We start from the raw sequence: 18,688 nt of genomic DNA on the forward strand, positions 1-18,688 counted from the left end.
GCAAAGCACACCCTCCTTGAGCTGCAGCGGCAGAACGGAATTCCACAGCATCGCCTGATCTGCGACGTTGCAACAAGGTGGAATTCAACCCTACATATGTTAGACCGCCTTTACGAACAGCGAAAGGCCATCACCGATTTCCTGATGTTACAAGCGGATAAAAGGTACTCCCCTGTGTGACTTCAATGTCAGCCATTGGCAGCTCATGCGTGACACCTGCCGCTTGCTCAGGCCCTTTGAGGAGGCCACGCTATTCGTGAGTCGGCAGGACTATGGGATGAACGACGTCATTCCTCTGTTGCACGTCCTGGAACAAATGCTGTTAACAATGGCTGGTCAGGGTGCGGTAGACGTGGCACACAGATCTCAACGCCACATGACCCCTGTGGGGGCAGGACAGGAAGAAGAGGAGGAGGTAGAGGAGGACATTGGTGCTCAGGAATTATTGAGTGAAATGGGTGGTTTTTCCACTCAGCGGACAGGAGTGGAGGAGCAGGAGCATCTGGTAGAGGAGGAGGAGGAGGAGACAGAGGACCCAGACGCACCGTGGCAGTATGCTGTGGAGATGGAGGCAGGGAGTCCCTCGCATTCCTTGGCACAAATGGCCCATAGCATGCTCGGTTGCTTGCGTAGCGACAGCCGAATAATAACCATCAGACAGAGGGATGACTTTTGGCTGTCCACCTTGTTGGACCCTCGCTACCGTTCAAAAATGGTGGCCTTTTTCACACCTGCTGAGAGGGAGGCCAAAATAAAGTACTATAAAAACCACCTATGTAGTCAGTTGGTCTCTGCCTTTCTGCGCCAACGTCCATCCTCAGACACTGTGGGCCCTGTGCGCTCGCGTTCCGCTGCCATGGCAGCAGGGGAGGGGTGGGGTGGTAGGAGCAGTGGCAGCTCCACCAGCAGCGGCTGCCTCAGTCTGCAGTCGATGATGAGTAGCTTTCTTCACCAGCGCAGTGAGGAAACTACTAACCAGCCGCAGCAGCAGCAGCAGCATCAGGTGGACCTGGAGCAGGACCTCAAACAACAGGCTCGAGCCTACTTGGACAGCACCCTGCCAACCGAGGTAGACAATCCCCTTGACTACTGGGCAACGAAACTTGACCTTTGGCCCCAACTAGCTGAATTTGCCCTTGAAAGGCTGTCATGCCCGGCCAGTAGCGTGGCATCGGAGCGCGTGTTTAGTGCGGCAGGAGGTATTGTAACTCCGCGGAGGACACGACTGTCCACCCAAAGTGTGGAGAGACTCACGTTTGTGAAAATGAATCAGGCGTGGATTAGTCTGGATTTCAAACCACCAGTTCCTGACACAACTGACTAAATCCGCCATGAATCATGCCCCAAACATGTTATTATTTTTAACATAGGCCTCTGTATGGCCTTCAATTTAAGCTGCTTACGCTTCGCCACTCTGCCATGGGCCCCTGTACCGCCTCCTCTTGCTGCTGCCAGGTCCAGAGTGTGTCATGGGTCCCTGTACGGCCTCCCATTGCTGCTGACTTCATCGCCAGACTCTGCCATGTGCCACTTTCAGGTCTCCTTACACTGTTGGTGGGTTCCATTTTGTGATAGGGTGCTGTATGGCCTTCCATTGCTGCTGCCTCCACCGCCACCCTGCGCCATGTGCCTCTGTCATCTGCTCACGCTGCTGACGGCTTCCGCTTTTTAACCGAGGCCTGTGTTTGGCTTCCGAATACTGCTGCATCCACCGCCACCCTGCGCCATGTGTCTCTGTCGTCTGCTCACGCTGCTGACGGCTTCCGCTTTTTAACCTAGGCCTGTGTATGGCTTCAGAATAATGCTGCCTCCACCGCCACCCTGCGCCATGTGCCTCTGTCGTCTGCTCACGCTGCTGCCAGGTCCATACTGATTCATGGCCTCCTGTACCGGCTCCTCATGAACGTGGTTCAGCGGGTTTGCATCACTTAACGGCAAATCGTTGACAAACGCTGGGACGTTCAGTGTTGTGCGCATTAAGCCAGACACCAAAGGGCAGCACAGACCTGTTATTACTCGCTCAAGCATGGCTGAACAAAACCAGTCTCTACCACAAATTGGACCCAGACCTGCCCAGGGTCTCGTAAGTAGATTGCACGGAGGAGTAGAGTTCGTTATTGGAATTAACTGTGAGGGACTTTTAAACCTAGGCCTGTGTATGGCCTTCAATTGAAGCTGCTTCTGCTCCGCCACTCTGCCATTGGACTCTTGATAGTCGTCTCCCCACGCTGCTGCTGGGGGGACTTTTTAACCTAGGCCTGTGTATGGCCTTCAATTTTAGCTGCTTACGCTCCGCGACTCTGCCATGGGCCCCTGTACCACCTCCTCATGCTGCTGCCAGGCCCGTAATCTGCCATGGGCCCCCGTACCGACTCCTCATGCTGCTGCCAGGCCCGTAATCTGTCATGGGCCCCTGTACCGCCTCCTCATGCTGCTGCCAGGTCCAGAGTGTGTCATGGGTCCCTGTACGGCCTCCCATTGCTGCTGTCTCCATCGCCACACTCTGCCATGTGCCACTTTCAGGTCTCCTCACACTGCTGGTGGGTTCCATTTTGTCATAGGGTGCTGTATGGCCTCCCATTGCTGCTGCCTCCACCGCCACCCTGCGCATGTGTCTCTGTCGTCTGCTCACGCTGCTGACGGCTTCCGCTTTTTAACCTAGGCCTGTGTATGGCTTCCGAATACTGCTGCCTCCACCGCCACCCTGTGCCATGTGCCACTTTCAGGTCTCCTTACACTGTTGGTGGGTTCCATTTTGTGATAGGGTGCTGTATGGCCTTCCATTGCTGCTGCCTCCACCGCCACCCTGCGCCATGTGCCTCTGTCGTCTGCTCACGCTGCTGATGGCTTCCGCTTTTTAACCAAGGGCATTTAAATTAAAGGTACAGTGTTCTGCACTAATATAAAGGCTCTCTGAAGCCTAGAAACACCCTTTTTATAAGTTAAATTCGCAGTGAATATATTCGCCTCGAATCGAATTTATTCCGCGAATTCGGCGAATCAGCCGAATCGAATTTTTGAATAATTCGCTCATCTCTAATTACAATGTGTGACAAGCTTGGTAGGAACATCATGTGTTCAGTGTTTTGTCCATCTGAGCACCCTGAAAACTCTTTGAATGCATTTTTCATGATGAAAAAAGGTTCTGGACAACATTTGGAACTGGAAGAGTTAAAAAAAATGCAAGCGCAAACACTTATATACACGATTTGCCGCACTTAGACACGTTTAGCTGAGTTTACAAGCGTTTTGCTTTTGAAACACTGATAAAATCAACGTCTGAACGCAAGTTCGTTGCGTTAAAAAAAAAACGACTGTAAACTCAAATGCCTGTAAAGGACGATGTGTACATGGACACAGGAAAACATTAGGGTGAGTTCAGGGGCTGCTGGAAAAAACGCTGAACATCTCCTAAACGTGAGTTTAGCAGTTGCAGTGTAAATAAGGCCTTAGTTTCAGGAATGTCAGGCTGTTGCCTCTCCTCTGGTCGCTTTTGGAGTGTCAGGTCCGCCGATGCTATGTCCTGGCACTGTGAGTGCAGCAGAGCTGTGTGGCTAAGCAGCCATTCAGCTTCGGCTCCAGCCACGCCTGTTTGAGCTGTTTTTTACTTTAGCACTATGCATGTCAGGTACAGTATATTGAAGAAAGACCTGTATATTGCCCTTCATTCTTTTTGTATGTTTGCTCATTTTGCAATGCCTATGTTTCTTTCTTGAAATGACAGCATTATCTTTATGGAGTACTTTTTTTATTGTACTGTTCAAAAAAAAAACTTTATAAACAATTTGAAATATAAAGAAAATTTAGTCTCAACAGCCAAACAAGAAAAGCTGCATTTTTTTGTGAAATTTGTAATATTTTTATTTATTTATTACAAGTACTTATATAGCGCCGTCAATTTACACAGCGCTATATATATATATATATATATATATATTACATTCACATGGGTCCCTAACCCTCAAGGGGCGTACAATGTAAGGTCCATAACTCACATTCATACATACACATACTAGGGACAATTTATACAGGATCCAATTAACCTACCTGCATGTCTTTGGAGTCTGGGAGGAAACCGGAGGAAACCCACGCAGGCACAGGGAGAACATGCAAACTCCAGGCAGGTGGTGCCGTGGTTGGGATTCGAACAAACGACCCTAGTACTGCCAGGCGGAATTGCTAACCACTAAGCCACTGTGTGCATGTAATATTGCAGCAAAGGTGATTTTTGCCCAAATCACTCTGCTCTTCCCAAATTCTTAAAGAGTAACTTGGGGTTTACTATGATTTTAAAGCTGAACTCCAGGAATTCAGCCACTTTCTGAAATGTGTTGGATCACTAAGGCCCAAAGAAGTGCATGCCATCTCGAGAATGTACCCACATCTCCCACAATAGTACAGGCTCAGTCTAGGGGATGTCTTTTTAGAATTTTATTGTGAGTAACTTGACTAGGAGAGGGGTTTAGGGATCAGGATACTCCAAATGATAGCAGAAATAACAGGAGGACAACTTCTCACCAATCTTTAAGCAACCTTTCCTGGAGGTAATGGGAATGGCCAGTATATTTAGAACTCTATAAGAGCATCCATAGTCCACTTGGCATTCTCTAGCACTTGGTTCCCTTCTAGTATTTGCACACCCAGAAGTCCACAGCAAAGTCTTTTCTCACAATGCCCAGCATCAACAGGTATATCATCAGTGAGAGAGACAAAAGATCCTTCTCTAGACCCAGGATTTCAGGACAGTGCCAACCAGCAAAGAATTTAGCAATCTTCCCCAGGCCCTCAACCCAACTCATACTGAAGCCCAGACTGCAATTTTTTGTCTCACTAACACTCACCTAGGGGGAAGCAGCTCCTGGAGAACTGGAACCCTCCCTGGACAGGAAAGAACACTCTGGAAAGGCCTTCCAGACATCTATTACCTCCCCAGCCACTTTCTGGACACCTCCTCTTAGGGATTGGCTGGGGCATGATAACCGATCACTGCTCCACTGACTGCAGTGAAGCTAAAAACTAAATTTAAACTGCCAGCCTAACTAGGAAGATGGAGCTACAGTACATCTTTAAATCTGAATCTCAACTTTCTTTTTGCTAGAAATGAATATAAGTATCAATACAAGCATAGATCACACTGTATTGCATATTGTTCAGCTGTCTGCAGATCCCCTGATATCTTGGGTTTAATTCTGCTTTTGTAATTATGTGACACACTTAAACCCTGGGATTTACCCCCTTCTCGACCAGACCATTTTTTGCTATTCAGCACTGTGCTACTTTAACTGGCAATTGCGCTGCCATGCAACACTGTACCCAAATTAAATAGATTTTTTTTTTCTCACACAAATGGAGCTTTCTTTTGGTGGTATTTGATCGCCAATTTTTTTTTTTATTTTTTATTATATAACCAAAAATAAAAAAAATCCTGAAAATTAAAAAAAACAAAAAAAACCTATTAACCTTTTGCTATAAAATATTAACAATAAAATACATTTCTTCATACATTTAGGCCAAAAATATATTCTGCTACGTCTTTGGTAACAAAAAAAAAAAACCCAATAGGCGTATATTGATTTATTTGCACCTACAAATTATGGGATATATACTGGAATTTTTTTTTTAATACTAGTAATGATGGCGATCAGCAACTTATAGTGGGACTGTGCGGCGAGCAATCTGACACTAAGTGGGAACTGACTGACATCACCAGTAATAATAATACAGTGATCAGTGCTAATAAAATGCACTGTCACTGTACTAATGGCACTGGGCAGAAAGGTGTTAATATCTGGAGCAATCAAAGGGTTAACTATGTGCCTCGCATGTGTTATTGTGTGCTGTTTTTACTAAGGGATGTGACAGTTTTTATTCCCTGGTTTGCAGGGAGACAAAAACAATCACATTCCCATTGTTTGTATGTTTACCACCACAGATCTCTCTCCTGTCATCTGTTCCGCTGATCGGCGGGTCCCAGCAGTGACTCCTTAGGTGGGAACCGCTGACAGGCATGTAAGGGAGCCAGTGACAACAATGCCAAGTGGACAGGCACATGTGTGCCCCCTTTCTGGAAATAATCACATACAGTATACACTTCCTGGTCATTTTATTAGTTACACCTTGCTAGTACGGGGTTGGACCCCCTTTTGCGTTCATTCTTCGTGGCATAGATTCTACAAGGTGTTGGAAACATTCCTCAGACATTTGCTCCATATTGACATGATAGCATCACACAGTTGCTGCTGATTTGTTGGCTGCACATCCAAGAATCGTGAATACAAGGCAGGATGGATCCATGCTTTCATTTTGTTTACACCAAATTCTGACCCTACCATCTGAGTGTCGCAGCTGACATCCAGACTCATCAGGCCAGGCAACATTTTCCCAATCTTGTATCGTCCAATTTTGATGAACCTGTGCAAATTGTATCCTCCGTTTTCTGTTCTTAGCTGACAGGAGTGGCACCCGGAGTGGTCTTCTGCTGCTGTAGCCCATCTGCTTCAAGGTTAGACGTTCAGAGATGGTATTCTGCATACCTTGGTTGTAATGACTGGTTATTGGAGTTACTGTTGCCTTTCTATCATCTGGAACCAGTCTGCCCATTCTCCTCTGACATCAACAAGGCATTTTCCTCCACACAACTGCCACTCACTGGATATTTATTTATTTATTTCAGGTACTTATATAGCTGTCAATTTACGCAGCACTTTACATATATATTGTACATTCACATCAGTCCCTAACCCTCAAGGGGCGTACAATCTAATGTTCCTAACTCACATTCATACATACACATACTGGGGCCAATTTAGACAGGAGCCAATTCACCTACCAGCATGTCTTTGGAGTGTGGGAGAAAACCGGAGTACTCGGAGGAAACCCATGCCGGCACAGGGAGAACATGCAAACTCCAGGCAGGAGGTGCTATGGCTGGAATTCGAACCAATGACCTGAGTACTGCCAGGCGGAAGTGCTAACTGTTTAGCCACTGTGCTGAAGAGATATTTTCTCTTTTTCGGACCATTCTCTGTAAACCCTAGAGATGGTTGTGTGTGAAAATCCCAGTAGATCAGCAGTATTTGAAATAGTCAGACCAGCCCGTCTGGCACCAACAACCATGCCATGTTCAAAGTCACTTAAATCCCCTTTCTTCCCCATTTCTGATGCTCAGTTTGAACCTCTGCACCATGTCTGGATGCCTTAATGAATTGAGTTACTGCCATGTGATTGGCTGATTAGCAATTTGTGTTACCAAGCAAGTGATCAGCCGTACCTAATAAAGTGGCGATTTTGTGCAGCAGGCCTGCGCTGTAGCAGTGAAATTACAGTGCGCAGTCAGCAAGCGGGTATACGGTGTTGTGTTGCAGCAGGGACATGGGGACTTCTCATCCCAATCCTGGTTCAAAATTTGTTCAGCCAGTTACAAAAAGTATTTATTGTATTTTATGAATGAATATAAGGCTTCCTCTGACTGAGATGGAGAGGCAGGTGGATGATGTCACAATTTTCACCTTAGCCAAACAGAGTTCATCCTGTTTAGGTTATGTAGCTAGATGAAGGGGGGAGAGAGCTGGGCCAGCACAGACAGTAAGCAGACACTATCAGAAGAGTAGAGAGCTATGACATGCAGTGGGAGCTTAGTGAAGAAAATGACTTTCTGGAGTTTTGTTAGCAAATTTGGAGGGACATTGCAAGTGAGGAAAAATATATTTATGAAAAGATGTGTTTTCACCTACAGGTGTTTTTTAAATTGGTGATGGGGTGTTTTTGAAGCAAATATTATTTTTTAATTTTGAATAAAGTAGGGAAGCGCCAAGAACACCCCCCAACACAGATTTTTTTTCCCCCTCTCTATGTCCCTTATTTTCCTCTCCCAGAGAGCCAACAAAGTAAGTAAAAGAAGGTTTCTCCCATGGGATATCAACTCCATCACCAGAACATTTTCGTAAGATTTCCACTCACTTCTTGTTCTGGAGACAACTCAAAAATGTCGTATCTCACCAACAACATTGATCAGGACAAATGTTTTGGCTTTGCATGCAATTTAAATTGTAGTTGTGAAAAGCAGATTGTGTACTCACCTTCCTCCGAGAGCGGACACGGCTTCTGTACTGTCAGTTTAACGTCTTTTGACCTCGTAATTGTCCTGTTGATAGCTTCGATTTCCCAGTCACCCCTCAAGAAATAAAAAATCTGTTCCAACAGACAAAAGGAGTACAGAAAACAATTGAGCTGTTATTAATTATATTCAGTAAGTGAGTTCTAAGCTGACGTGTATTATTGTATATGGCACTGACAACAATATTAAAGTGGAACTTCACTCTCTCAGTCAACATAGATTATTTCTGATCCTTAAGCTGCAAGCATTAGTAAATAGACAGGAAAGAAAAATATCATATTTACTTGTTTAAACTTTTTTTTTTTTTTTTTTGCAGTCCTTCATTTACTTCCTGGGTTCCATGCCTAGGCAAATGATGTATTCCATACCAGGAGTCTTCAGAAGAAGAGGGAGGGTTTGTAGCTCAGCCAATGCCTGAGCTAAGTACAGATGGATTCCAGGAAGTAACTGCTACATGATTCATCTGCCCTTATTTAAGATGGCCACTGCCAGAAATGCAAGGAGATGTTTTTCAAAATGATTTCCCAGCAAAATAAAGCATGGATGGATAAAGGAGTTTGTTTTGAATATTAAAAATAAATTATATAGCATTTTTTTGTTTCTGGTACTCAGATGCTGTCAGGGATCTCCTCGATCCCCGCCGCGATGGTCCCGGCGCAGGCGCAGTGCACCGCCCTGTGCAGGGACACGGGCACTAGGTCCGGGCCGGCCGCGGCGTTCGAGTTCGCGCATGCGCAGTAGAAGCCGCGGCCGCCCGCTGGGCACCAATGGCAGTGCAGGGCAGGATATTTAAATAGCCCTGAGCTGTCATTCAGTGCCTTCTGGTCTTTCCTGCATCCTGTGACCCGACCATTCTCTCCCCGCTACCTTGTACCTTACCGTCCTCTCTGTTACCGACCTGGCCCGTCTGACCTTGCTCATCCATCCATCCATCCGCCCATCCCTTGCAGAGGGGTCTTCTGACCTCCTCATATCAGACTCTTTCCCGTGGGAGCCCTTGGCGCATACCACTACCACTGACGGACGTACCCAGTAGCCACGACCTGGTCTCGGGGGGCTCCAAGTCCATCCCCACCATCAGGGGCCCTGGTGAACAAGCACCCTGGGACTTAGATTCCGTGCGCTGGGGACGCCTATTCAGTGGAGTGCTAGTGGTACCACCGGGCGGTCCCTTACAGATGCAGTGCAGTGCCACTTTACAGTAGATATAAACCCTACGTAAGCGGCATTTAGTTTGTTAAAGCACTGTGTATCATGAACAATTGTCATTATTTTTTTTTAAATATACTATTTTTTTCATCTTTTTCACTTTCTGTCTACATACACTCCAGGGGCGGCTGCATGGCATTTCTAAGGACTGGTGATAACAGTGAACTATGCCCAGGGCCACTGTTAAAAAAACAATGGGGCCCCGTACAGCCCACCTGATGGGACTCCCCAACCCCGCCTCTGACCCCACCCCCTGACCCCGCTGTCCACAACCTGGGGAAGGTGTACAGACATGTAGTATAGGGAGGAAGGGGAAGTGAGGCTGGTGGTAAAAGGTGTCACTGTAGCAGGACAAAGGGAAAGTAACTTATCAGGAACAGTGATGGAGTGACGGGGAAGGAGAGCAAGTTGATGGGAGAGGAGAGAGCTAGGTGAAGGAGGAGAGGGAATATTTACACTTTGCAGCAGACCTAACACAGAGTTACAGTGACTGGAGGGGTTGAGGAATTAAGACATTACATCACTCCACACAGTGAGGCAGGAGAAGCAGCTGAAACTGCCGGATAGTGTGCCCACCTCTCAGAAAGTAGCATTGCGCCCAGAGCAGATACCCCTTCTGCCCCCCCAGTCTCAGCCCTGCATGTACTGTACCTTTCCTGAAACATTTCTGCAAGCGATCTCTCTGTGTGCACTGCTAGCTGCTGAGTCTGGGTCATAGCCAGGGGCGGACTGACCATTTGGAAACTCGGGCACTCCCCGAGGGCCCGGGGTCAGTAGGGGGCCCCATGAGATGCCCCTGGTACTTTTTTCATATGCTTTTTTGAGTTTGGGCAAGGACACAGGGGCCCCATGATCCCCTATTGCCCGGGGGCCCCATGAGTTGTCAGTCCGCCCCTGGTCATAGTGTTTGAGGAAGAGAAGATGGACTGTTGCCTGTGCCTGCCGCACTGCTCACTGCCAGCCTGAGCCTGCCAGTCTGCCACCTTTCTCCTGCCACTGATTCTCTCAGCAAGTACTTGCTAGTCTATTGTTGCTGGCTGCTGGGGGGGTCTTACGTTGCTTGGAGGGATCTAATGTCTATTGTTGTTGGCTGCTATGGGATCTATTGTTGTTGGTGGGGGCCTGTTGTTGGTGGGATAGATCTATTGTCATTGGAGAGTATTTTGTTGCCACAGGGTCTATTGTTTTTGAGGGGATCATTTGTTTCTGGCTGCAGGGGATCTGTTTACTGCCTCTCGTTATCATTAACAAATTCTTTACAAGTTACTTAGCACCATAAAATGATACTTGGTTCTGTTTTCTCTAAAAGGGGCAATACTGGGAGGTGGGTAGTGGGTGGAACTGAGTGACAGTGCTCGGAGTTGGGTAGCGGCCAGAACCAAGGGACGGTGCTCAGAGGTGGGAAGAGGGTAGAGATAGGGGATGGCTGGAAAGGGGGGAGTACCTGCACCTATTTTCTGAGGAAAAAAAAAAGCCCTGTAAACAAGTATAGTCAACACCAGGCAGAGCACCCATACTCGCCCACTGTAAACTGCAGAAGGGGTTACACATGAATCAGACCCAGAGTCCAGGCGCTAGCACCTACTGTGGGAGCAGACCAGGAATGGACACCTTGGGGGTTATTTACTGAAACGTCATGGTGCCAAATCTGGTGCAGCTTCCAGGTTTTATTGCCAAAGCTTAATTGAACAATCTGAAGTTAAAGCTTATTGGCTGCCTTGCACAGCTGCAACAGATACTGAGTGCTCCAGTTATAGTAAAGCCTGGTACACACTAATGCAGGCCATAGATGGGTCGAAAATCGGCCGATTTTTCGGCCGAAAATAAAATCGGCCGATTTTCGGATCGTTAGTGGGCGATTTGGTCGGCCGTTTTTCGGTATTTTGGCCGTTTTTTTTTTTTCGGTAAAGTTGGAAAAATATCGGCCGATTTTGCCGATCGGCCGATTTTCGCGGCAATTAGTGGGCAAATCGGCCGATTTTTTACCGATAAAAAATCTGCGCATGAGCAGTGACCTGCAAGAGGAAGACAAAAAGAAGAAAAAGAAGAAGAGGAAGACGATGAAGAAGAGGATGAAGAAGAAGAAGAGGAAGAAGAAGAGGATGAAGAAGAAGAGGATGAGGATGAAGAAGAAGAGGATGAGGATGAAGAAGAAGAAGATGATGAGGATGAGGATGAAGAAGAGGATGAGGATAAAGAAGAGGATGAGGATGAAGAAGAAGAAGAAGAAGAGGATGAGGATGAAGAAGAAGAAGAAGAAGAGGATGAGGATGAAGAAGAAGAAGAAGAAGAAGAAGAAGAAGAAGTAGGATGAAAATAAGAAGAATTCCAGTCCAGCAAAAAGTGTCTCTGCAGAGAGCTCCGCTATTTCTGACAGTTCTCTGACAGTTCCTTGACATTTACAGCGGTTGAAACATTGTATCTATTTGTTTCCGAATAAAAACATCTGTATCCTAAATGGAAACAAATAGATACATTGTTGCAACTTCTATAAATGTCAAGGAACTGTCAGAGAACTGTCAAAGAAATAGCAGAGCTCTCTGCAGGGACACTTTTTGCCGGCTCTAGACGGGTAGAAAATCGGCCGATTTTTTTTACCATTGATGGTAACGTCGGCCACTTGAACAACCGATTTTTCGTTTTTTAACCACTTCCTGTCCGGACACTTTTACCCCCTTCCTGTCCAGGGCAATTTTCAGCTTTCAGCGCTATCACACTTTGAATGACAATTGCGCGGTCATGCAATACTGTACCCATATGAATTTTTTACCATTTTTTGAGACAGATAAAGCTTTATTTTGGTGGTATTTATTTACCGCTGGGATTTTTATTTTTTTTACTATGTAAATGAAAAAGTCCAAAAATTTTGAAAAAAAGTGTTTTTTTTAATAAAATTTTGCATATAAATAATATTTCATCCTAAATCTTGGCCAAAATTTATTCCGTTATTTTTTTAGTAAAAAAAAAAAATCCAAATTAGTTTATAACCAAACATTATAATTTTTAAACATTTTTCTTTACATTTTTATTTTATTTTTTTTTATATTATTTTTTATTTTTATTTTTTATTTTTACATACTGTCACCCTAGCAGTGAGGGTCACCATGGTGACACTGTACTACTTGTGGGGGGTGATGAAGATTTTTTTTTTTTTTTTTTACACTGATCGCTTTTACACCCATATAGGATGTAAAAGCAATCATTTCTCTTTCTCTCTGTCTGCATTCTTGCAGTCATTGAGAAATACTGAGTGAGCTGTGATTGGTCACAGCTTGTCACATGGTACAAGGCTGTTGTGAATAGCCTTGTACCATGTGACCTCTGTGATCATTCACAGATTTCACACGTAGTAAGCAATGATGTCACAAGTGACATCTTGCTTACTACATTGCATGTGATCACTGATTCGCCAATCAGTGATCACATGACCGGGACCTCGTACAGAGGTCCCGTCCGACGATCGGTGTTTCACTGTGTCCGGAGGACACAGCGGACACCGGATCGCGGTGGTGCGCGCTCCCAGGGAGCGCGCACAGCTAGAAAAGGCGGGTGCCATTTATGGAGTGCCACCGTCCTGCCGTTTATAAACAGCAGGCGAACGGCAAGTGGTTAAAGAAACCTTTATTGTTCAAAAAAGTACACATACTAGAAAAGGCGGGTGCCGTTTAGGAACGGCAACCCGACCTTGGACTGCCACCGCCCTGCCGTTTATAAACAGCAGGCGGACGGCAAGAGGTTAAAAGAAAAATCTGCAGTTTTTCTCCCCATCTATGGCCTGCATAAGTGGGCTGAACAAAAACTATGCAATGTTAGTACAGTGATCTCCCCACTGAGCTATTGTGTTCTGACAGGGGGAACTGCCCCCTCCCCAACCACAACACGCTGGTCAGCATTCGCAGCCATTGGCTGAGAGTGCTGATCAGATGCTGATCAGCTGCTGTTTTTTCAGCATGCCGTTTCACAGAAGCCAGACATTTAGGCTGCTGTACACACATGCCAAATGTCAGATGGTTTCTGTTGAACCAGCTGATTCCAGCCGATATCCAGCCAATGTATACCTGGCTTAAATCTACACCTCTGTCTATAAAGCATATAAAAATACTTTTAGGGCCAGTTCACACCACATGCAGTCCAGTGTGTTTTTTTTTTGTTTTTTTTTTTCTGCATCAAAAATCTCATAGAAAGTTGGTTATATTGTTTCTAATGGCATAGTTCACACCATCGCAGTCCATTCCAGTTCCAGAAAAAAAAAGTAGACTGAGCATGTGTGGAAGAAGCTGCACATGCTTAGTGTTAAATATCGCGACACTTATATTATTTAAGTGTCTGTCTTAGGCGTTTGAGGTAAAGTGTTCTAGCGCCAGGCTGATTTAAAACAGTGTGACTTTTATTTAATTCACACTTGGCATCAACATAAAATTAATACAAAATATAAAATAAAATACAGAGTAAATCCTAATTTCCTAATTCAGTGTGAGCTAAATAAGTAAAAGCCTTGTACATCATCTATACTTATAAGTCTTAGTGTGACATAACGTCTTCAAACCTCTTAGACGACAGAAATACATGATACTGTTACGTGATATACAATAGCTTCACATATCTTTAGAAAGGGACAATGATCACATAGATATAACCAACAATAATTGATACTAAACTTTTATCACACACTATTCCTAACTAACAAATTAATTATATGAAATAATTATCCAACTAACTATATTATAGATTAGACATGATTTTCTTTATAAAATACATATTCTTTCTTTGCTCTTACTGCATATCTTATTACATTCCAATTGCTATTCTTAACTAGTTGCCGACCGCAGATAGCCGAATGACGGCTTCACTGCGGCCGGCCAGTTCTGGGTGGACGTCATATGACGTCCCGCCAGAACGCGTTCTCCTGCGCGCCCCAGGGGGCGCGCACCCGGCGATCTCCGTGATCGCTGTGTCCTACGGACACAGCTGATCACGAGATGTGGTAAAAGGCCAATCATACCGGCCTTTTACCACGTGATCAGCGGTGTCCAATGACACGCTGATCACAGGGAAATGCAAGTGCCGGTTCTCGGCTGCACTTTCCTCATGCTGTCAAATCGTGAGGAAAGTACTGCCGAGAACCGGCAGTTGTCAGAGCGAGGATTGGCACCGATCATCAGGGCACTGATGATCAGTGCCCTGATGATCGGTGCCCAGCAGTGCCACCCACAAGTTCCGCCCACCTGTGCCCAGCAGTGCGCCCACTAGCTCCGCCCACCTGTGCCCAGCAGTGCACCCACCTGTGCCCAGCAGTGCACCCACCTGTGCCACTCTGCAGTGTCACACACCTGTGCCCAGAAGTGCCACCTACCTGTGCCCAGCAGTGCCACCCACCTGTGCCCACCCACCTGTGCCCACCAGTGCCACCCACCTGTGCCCACCCACCAGTGCTGCCCACCAGTGCTGCCCACCAGTGCAGCCCAGCAGTGCAGCCAGTCAGTGCCACCAGTCAGTGCCCAGCGGTTGTGCCAGTCAGTGCCGCCAGTCAGTGCCCAGCAGTGATGCCAGTCAGTGCCATCTATCAGTACCCATCATCAGTGTCACCTATCAGTGCCGCCTATCAGTGCTGCATATTAGTGCCGCCTATCCGTGACACCTCATTAGTGCTGTCTATCAGTGCCGCCTATCCGTGCCACCTCATTAGTACTGCCTATCAGTGCCCTTTAGTGCTGCCTATCAGTGCCCATCAGTGCTGCCTCATCAACGCAGATCAGTGAAGGAGAAAAATTACCTGTTTGAAAAATTTTATAATAGAAACAAAGAAACTCTTTTTTTTTTCAAATTTTTTGAACTTTTTTAATTTATAGCGCAAAAAGTAAAGCACCCAGTGGCGATTAAATACCACCAAAAGAAAGCTCTATTTGTGAGAAAAAAATGATCAAAATTTCATATGGGTACAATGTTGCATGACCGCGCAATTGTCAAAGTGCGGCAGCGCTGAAAGCTGAAAATTGGCCTGGTAAGGAAGGGGGTATAAGTGGCTGGTAGGCAAGTGGTTAAAAGAAGCTTATGACCTGCTGACCTCTTAGACATGAATATACCATGGTTCATCTTTAACACCTGTTTTTCAAAGCCATCATACACACGCAAAGTTAAAAATGTACTAGCTCAATGACTTTAGTTGTCATTTAGAGGAGACACTGATATGAAAAGATACAGACGTCTGTTTTATGCTGAATTAATTTCCTACAATATTCCCCCTAAATATAATTTATCATATAATATTATATATACATTCATACTTCATTCATGGCCCAGCTATACACGCTCTGAATCAGTTGTTCCAGATGCACCATTTTTCCATAACTAGGTCAGTTAGGTCAGAGGTAACCTTCCTTCTAATAATACCTGACATGATTTTTTCACCTTCTTTCATTTGTTTCTTAATCACTTTGTAAAATTGTTTCCTTCTAATAATACAGATTTGAAATAAAATACATAAAATCATAATAATAAATATAATAATGAATGGGTGTAATAATATATTTCCAACAGCTGCTGTTACTGAGGTTTTTCCCCACATTGATACAGTATTTTTAAATTTTGACCACCATGAACGACCTGAAAATTCAGACCAATCATGTTCTATCTCTAGTAGATTTCCTTGTTCATGCTTAAATATTATTTCTGCTTTCTGAAGTTCTTTAGACAAAGCAATTAGAGATGAGCGAATCGAACCAGGCGAAGTGGAATTCAATTAGAATTTCAGGAAAAATCGAATACAATGTTTCAACCGCTGTATGGAGGGAATGTCACAGAACTGTCAGAAATAGCCTATTTCTGACATTTCTGTGACATTCCCTCCATACAGCGGTTGAAACATTGTATCTATTTGTTTCCTTCTCCTTCTTCTCATCCTTCTCCTTCTCCTTCTTCTCATCCTTCTCCTTCTCCTTCTTCTCATCCTTCTCCTTCTCCTTCTTCTCATCCTTCTCCTTCTCCTTCTTCTCATCCTTCTCCTTCTTCTCATCCTTCTCCTCATCCTTCTCCTTCTCCTTCTTCTCATCCTTCTCCTCATCCTTCTCCTTCTCCTTCTTCTCATCCTTCTCCTTCTCCTTCTCCTTCTTCTCATCCTTCTCCTTCTCCTTCTCCTTCTTCTCATCCTTCTCCTTCTCCTTCTTCTCATCCTTCTCCTTCTTCTCCTTCTTCTCATCCTTCTCCTTCTTCTCCTTCTTCTCATCCTTCTCCTTCTCCTTCTCATCCTTCTCCTTCTTCTCATCCTTCTCCTTCTTCTCATCCTTCTCCTTCTCCTTCTCATCCTTCTCCTTCTTCTCATCCTTCTCCTTCTTCTCATCCTTCTCCTTCTTCTCATCCTTCTCCTTCTTCTCATCCTTCTCCTTCTTCTCATCCTTCTCCTTCTCATCCTTCTCCTTCTCATCCTTCTCCTTCTTCTCATCCTTCTCCTTCTTCTCATCCTTCTCCTTCTTCTCATCCTTCTCCTTCTTCTCATCCTTCTCCTTCTTCTCATCCTTCTCCTTCTTCTCATCCTTCTCCTTCTTCTCATCCTTCTCCTTCTTCTCATCCTTCTCCTTCTTCTCATCCTTCTCCTTCTTCTCATCCTTCTCCTTCTTCTCATCCTTCTCCTTCTTCTCATCCTTCTCCTTCTTCTTCTCCTCCTTCTCCTTCTTCTCATCCTTCTCCTTCTCCTTCTTCTCATCCTTCTCCTTCTCCTTCTTCTCATCCTTCTCCTTCTCCTTCTTCTCATCCTTCTCCTTCTTCTCATCCTTCTCCTTCTCCTTCTTCTCATCCTTCTCCTTCTTCTCATCCTTCTCCTTCTCCTTCCTCATCTCCAAGGGCATTTAAATTAAAGGTACAGTGTTCTGCACTAATTTAAAGGCTCTCTGAAGCCTAGAAACCCTTTTAATAAGTTAAATTCGTAGCGAATTAATTCGCATCGAATCAAATTTCTTCCTCAAATTCGGCGAATCAGCCGAATCGAATTTTTGAATAATTCGCTCATCTCTAAAAGCAATTAATAATCCCTTATCCTTTTTGTATAATCTCTGCCCATTCCTTCCATGGGAACTCATCTACTTGAGATATATTATATTGTATAGGTAGAACACTTACATTTTTCATAAGCATATTAGTTAAATTTACTCTAATTCCATTTAAACTAATTCCTGTAAGATCTCCTTCTATACAATACAAGCCTGGACTCAGGATATCTGTATGTGTGCAGGATAGGAAGAAAGCTTTAACTGTTTCAGTGTCTGTCATGACTTGAAAAAAGACTTTCCTCTTTCCTACGACAGTGACTAGGTCAAATGAAGTTTTTACTTTTTCTATTCTTGCTGTACATAATGAATGATTATGAAAACAAGAGTGAAAAATACGTTTGTCCTGATTAGGCAAACAGATTTACTTTTGATTGAAAATGTAAACAAGAGGATAAATCTAGTTGTTCTGGTTCAGATGTATTAGTATCCAAAGCAAAGTCTACAAACTGTAATTGATAATATAACAACTGAGTATTACTAACTGGCAATCCTAAGACTGTAACTGGAACTAACATTTGTTCTTTCACAGCTATGGCAATCATTGAGGTACCAAAGCATTCATGTTGATTACATCCTACCCATTTATTTACCCATAAATCTATATGATTTTTTGCAAATACATATTCATTAGGTAAACTTTGCAAAATACTTAGAGGAGTTATTCCACTTTGGAATGCTTGTGCAATTATTTTAAAATTGGTAGAATACTCTGTCTGTATTTCTAGACATGTTCTGGCTATGTGGGAATGTTGCTCTCTGTCCATTAAATTCAAAGTAACATCTTGTAAGTGGACTACAGCTGGGCCTATAACCGTAGCTGTCTTCATTAACATATTGTCTAATATTTGATTTACATTTCTTTGAACTTTAATACTTTTACTACCCACTAAGCCCGCTGTTTCCAGATCAGACTTTAATGTATTAATATCCATACTATTGGTAATACTTCCAATAGTACCAACTCCTCCTAGAATTCCTTCTACAATACCTAGTTTATTCCTGTTGTTGTTTTTATTATTAGTTTCAAACCATTTATCCGTACCCAATTCCATATTAATTAAGTATTCTTGACATTGAGGATACTTTGATGAAATTTTCCATTCAGAAACATTAAATTTCCATTTAGAAACAAACATTGAATTTCCAAAGTATAATCACAAAATGTCCTTCTCTTAAGAGATGTCTGGGTTGGAAACGATTAATTTGAAATGGACTGGAAGGAATAAATTTTTCATCAGTACACTTAATTTTCTCAGGAGATGAAATTATAACATTTGCAGTATCACATTTCATTGGATTATTTTACAATGATATGCAACAT

General features: G+C 44.2%; 1 protein-coding gene across 1 annotated transcript in view; it reads right to left on the reverse strand.

The window, feature by feature from the left end:
- The window catches only part of LOC149443513 (uncharacterized), a 246,550-nt gene extending 238,358 nt beyond the window's left edge, over positions 1–8,192 (reverse strand). Inside the window, exon 1 of the mRNA XM_089655603.1 lies at positions 8,079–8,192. The gene's annotated coding sequence lies outside the window, so the exon portion shown is untranslated. The remainder of the gene's footprint in view (positions 1–8,078) is intronic.
- Positions 8,193–18,688: the final 10,496 nt, after the last annotated feature.

The sequence above is a fragment of the Staurois parvus genome, unplaced genomic scaffold, assembly GCF_062004578.1.
Source record: "Staurois parvus isolate SC_StPar_1 unplaced genomic scaffold, SC_StPar_1.0 ptg000854l, whole genome shotgun sequence".
NCBI lineage: Eukaryota > Metazoa > Chordata > Amphibia > Anura > Ranidae > Staurois > Staurois parvus.